Source organism: Malaya genurostris, chromosome 2 (genome assembly GCF_030247185.1).
Source record: "Malaya genurostris strain Urasoe2022 chromosome 2, Malgen_1.1, whole genome shotgun sequence".
NCBI lineage: Eukaryota > Metazoa > Arthropoda > Insecta > Diptera > Culicidae > Malaya > Malaya genurostris.
This window is the reverse complement of record NC_080571.1, coordinates 184,359,360-184,364,710: the sequence shown is the minus strand read 5'-3', so window position 1 is coordinate 184,364,710 and position 5,351 is coordinate 184,359,360.

Sequence of the window (5,351 nt, the reverse complement as noted above, 5' to 3'; positions counted from 1 at the left end):
GTCGCTTTCCCAATGATCATTGAATTCTTTTCCTATGCTTGTTTATGGCACTCAGTTGAGCTTTGACGATGCCTACTGAGTGAAAGACGGGGTAGTACCTTGTATTGTTGTGGCACCCCCGCGCAGATCATTTCCGACGGTGTCGACTACGTTTACTTCCTTCTTGTCTTATTTCGTGAGAGGTATGGGATAGCACTTTGGACTGTTGTGCTGCACCCACGCATCGTCTTTCACTGTGTTGACTGCGTTCACTTCCTTCTTGTCTTCTTTCGTGAGAGATATGGGATAGCACTTTGGACTGTTGTGCTGCACCCGCGCATCGTCTTTTACTGTGTTGACTGCGTTCACTTCCTTCTTGTCTTCTTTCGTGAGATATATGGGATAGCACTTTGGACTGTTGTGCTGCACCCGCGCATCGTCTTTAACTGTGTTGACTGCGTTCACTTCAATTCGTTGCTATGGTCCCCAATACCGAATCTGCACCTTCTTCCGATTTACTGGCTCTTGTGTTCATATTTCCGACATCTTGATGGGTCCACGGTCCCTTTTGTCTTCGACTTGCCACCGCATTCGACCACACCCTCTCGTTCTCTTAGGTAGCTTTGCTATGCTACCGACATCCTTTCTTCTTGCACGACCGCGATGAATACGTTGGATGCACACGTTGGCCAGGGCTCCGATTTCTTCTACAAATAATCTCCTAATAAACTTGTATAGCTGTACCTTGTACCTAATACTAAATTGTTATCCTTTCTATAATGTATTGTTTCCACCGCGTGTATATACAAATCAATTTTCGTAAACAATTGTAGAATCGTGTTTGTTTTTTTTTATTATTATTTCAGTTTATTGTTGTACACTCTTTCTATCAATCTAATCTATCTTTGGCAATCAACATACTATTAGCTTCCCTTTAACCTGTAAAAGTAGAACGTTTCGTTAGAGTTGTGGCATAGGAAGATTGTTGCAGGTGTCCGTTTTCTGTAAACCGTTTGTTTCTACTCAAATTATTATACTTTTTTTCAACTTCTGCAACTCGCTTCCATGCGATATTTCAGCTCATCTTACCATGAATGCTGCTTACATAATGCTTATTGTCCATTGACTTGTTTTTCCTTCATTTGCCTCTGGTAATTGCTACCTTCCTTCTTTTTGTTTGGTTTTTGCTTTTCATTCAGGTCGAATGGTCAGTTCCATGCCGCAACTATTCCCCTTTACTTACTGAGGTGTGTTTTGGGCGGTCTATATTGATCTGAAAACATACTTAGATTTGTCTTTTAGATTAATTTGAACACAATTTGTGAATATGTAAATCCGATATATGTGTTAGTATGCATTGTAAATTGGTTTATTGATCTCTTTCATGTTCACATATGAATTGTACTTCCCTTCATCCTTTCAACACTTTTTTTTTATACCTTCAGTATTATTAATTAATTCCCTTTTGATTTGATTTATGTATTATCCCTTTATACGACCCTGCGTGATTCGTTGAGTGTTGCATTTATTTTGTCATAAATAATTTGAGGTTTCAAGTAAAATCCGATTTTCAGGTTCATATTCTTGTTTCATTACGATTGTCGCGAAATCTTGTTTGAGTATTGAGATTTATCACAAAATTTGATTTCATCTCTATCCAGATGCTTTGTTTAATAATACAAATTGCCATTCCGTTCAAAATAGTGCGCACTTTCTTTTCATTCTGGGGTCCGGCTCCCCTTGTCCACACACACTAGTTTCCACACTCATATTGAAGAAATTGCTAAAATACCTTTATGGCATAGGAATTATATGCTGGCCAGCGTCGTTTTGGTATTCGTTAATATGTCCGCCAGTTTCTTATATCTTTCTCATTTTGTTGTCCTCTAACGTTGTGTCGTATTCTAATTCCATCACGTCATTGTTGAATTATATTTTTCATTATGTTAGTTTAATGTCTAACTACGAATCAATATATTTGTGCTGACCTAATGTTTATCATGTCATTTTATTTTGAATCCATAAACTCTATGAAGAAAAAAAAACCGTTTGTGTATCCCCTTTTAGTTATATCGCATCATCCTTTTACTACTACTTGATATTGTTTCCCTTGCATTAAGTTTGCTTTCCATTGTAAGCAAAAATATTTCTCATAATTCTCTCTTTTGTGATTTTTTTTATTGTTATCCTGACTGATTTTCATGCATGGAATTTTTTTTACATAACTTTTTTCGTAATCCATAGATCCATCCGAGTTGATTTTCCTTTGATACTTTTAACCCTGAATCATTATTTAATGTTTTGTTCGTGTTGATATCTAGTCGTACACCTTTAAATAACTTTTGTCCGTTTTACATTAATTTATCTACAGTTTTATGTTGCATATTCAAACAATATCGCTTTGTCGAAAATATTTTTCGCTATTGATTTTCATAATTTGATAACTTGAATTTCATCTTGATTTTGTGTTTCAAAATCCCATACTTGGTTTAAAAGTCTTTCTTTTGTTACACTTTTTCATGATAAACAAACAAACGATCTTTATCCCATTATTTCGTTTATTATTATATTGTATTAACGGTTATCTTTTCAGTTAAAAGACTCTATAGAGTGGAATTTTTTTTTTTGTATAAATCATTCGGTATATCTTTTCAAGCGATTATTATGGATCTTCTCAAGCCTGTTTCCATTTTTAATCGTTGTTGTCTGTTCACTAGGTAGAGCGACTACTTCATATGGTCCTCTCCAGAGTGATTGTAATTTTTGGCCTGCGCCTATGGGATTGGCTTTGACTAACACTAAGTCTCCCCATATTGGCTGCCACTCGTTGGAGTTTTTATCATATAATTCTTTGCGCTTGTGTTTAGACGCAATTAGATTCTCCCGGGCTTGGTGGTGAAGTCGTTTAAATGTAGATCGCATTTCATTGACGTAGTCCTCATAGTAGAGACCATCATTATCGTATTTGTAAACGGAGTTCGGAATGTTCGCCCGTCTTCCGTATAATAATTCAAACGGTGTATAACCCGTTGAGGAATTCACAGTGGTATTATATTCGAAACTGAAGAATGGGAGTAATTGATCGCATGTTTTCGGTTCGTTACCTACGTATTGTCTTAAATAGGTTTTCAATTCCCTATTCGATCGTTCCACCAAGTTTGCTTGTGGATGATATGCACATGTAATAACTTTTTTAATTTTTAAAATTTTACATACATTTTTCATACGAGAACTAACGAAATTGGTTCCGCTATCGGTTACCAATTCGGCGGGTGTTCCATATTTACATATATAATTATTCACGAAAGTTTGCGCGACCGTGGCACTCTCTTGATTTTCCATCGGTGCTACAATTAGATATCTAGTCAGATCGTCTTGCATCACAAGTCCGTATCTGTTCCCTCATTCTGACTCGGGTAATACCACTATGTCCATATACAATTTCTCGAACGGTTCGGACGATGTCGTGGTAATTCTCATTGGAATTTTGTTTTTCTGGCACGAGCTACATTGTTTAACATAATTTTCAATATCCTTCCGCATATTAGTCCAATGGAATAGTGGACTCATTCTTTTCAACATTCGTTTGCTTCCAACATGTCCGCCTAGAGGAGCATCGTGAAATTCTTTCAATGTAGTTTCGCGGTCCTTTTCCGGCACCCACATCCTATCTTTTTCCGGTGCATATAGTGTGAAAATTTTATCAAATTTCTCGGCAATAAATCTCAACACATTTGCCTCAGGGGTTTTCTGCATGTTTCGATAAGAGATAATTTGCATGTTCTTTGCATTTTTATGTCTTCAGGACAGTTAGTGAATGCATCAACTAACCCCTCTATTAGAATTCCTGCATCGGTTATTGATCTATTCGAGCCATTTAGAACCAATCCCCATATTTTACGATCTGGAATTGAAAATACTCTTCCATTCAGGTAGTCTTTTATCCGTGGTAAGTGTATCAGCTCGGCTAGTTCTTTATATGCCGATCTACTGTTTACTATTACGAAAGTACCATCAAAATCACTTTCGTTAGTTTTTTGTTTTGAAAATTTCAACAGATCAAATTTGATGTCATTGTTATTTATGCATATTTCATATTCTTCGAAATATGAGAGTGCTCCCAAATCTTCCTTTTCGTCCCATCCAAAATCGATGTTTTCTAATCCGTCCATGTGCGGATTCCATTTTGTCTTTTGTTTATTTTTAAATAACGTAAACCTGCCTGATTCGTCTTTCAGTTGTTTTGGGGAAGTTGTTTTATTTTCCGCGTCTTTCCGCTTCGCAAGTTTATTTTTTTCTGCTTGCTGCTGTTGTTGACGCTTTCGCTGTCTAGTGACTATTGAAATAGGGTGTAAGGACTCGGCCTGTTCGGGCAGTCTGGATAAAAAGTCTGCCACAACATTGTCTTTGCCTTGTTTATAGCGAATGTCCATTTCCAACCCTTGAAGTTTCAGACGTAAACGCGTTAGCGTAGGCGAAGTTTCTTTTAAATGCCATATTGAAATCAGCGGTCTATGATCAGTGTATACAATAAATCTCTGATTATAAATAAAATGTTTGAAGCGATTCACTGCCCATACGATGGCTAACAACTCCTTTTCAATCGTATGGTATTTTCTTTCAGCACCTACTAGACCTCTGCTTGCATAAGAAATAGGCCTGTCGATCGATTTTTCATTGGAAAGTACCGCTCCAAGGGCGTACTCACTAGCGTCGGTTGTAATTACGAACACGTCTTTGTAATTTGGTCTTACCAACAGTGCATCTGAAGTTAAAAAGTTTCTTAGTTCCTCAAAGGCTTTTTGACACTCGTTGGTCCAAACAAACTTAACATTCTTTCGCAAGAGATCGTTCAGTGGTTTACGTTTCTCTGCTATATGTGGTATAAATTTTCCATAAAAATTTACTGTCCCTAAAAATGAGCGGACTCCTTTAACCGACCTGGGCGCTATCATTTCTTTAATTGCCTTAATGTTTTCTTCAGTAGGCCGGATGCCTTCCTTGTCGATTGCATGACCTAAGTATTTTATTTCCGTTTTTAAAATTTGACATTTTCCTGGCTCGACTTTTAAATTATGTCGGCGCAATGCCCTTAAAACTTTGCACAAGTTATCATTATGTTCTTCAATAGTTGAACCAAAAACAATTATGTCGTCCAGGTAGACTATAGCTTTCACATCTTTTATTTCATACAACACCGTATTCACTAATCGCTGAAAAGTGGATGGACTATTTCGTAAACCCATAGGCATTCTTGTGAACTCAAAGTGGCCTTTTGGAGTTGAAAACGCTGTCTTGGCAGCATCTTTTGGGTTAATGGGTACTTGATAAAATCCCGATTTTAAATCCAAAGTGGAAAAATATTTACTGTT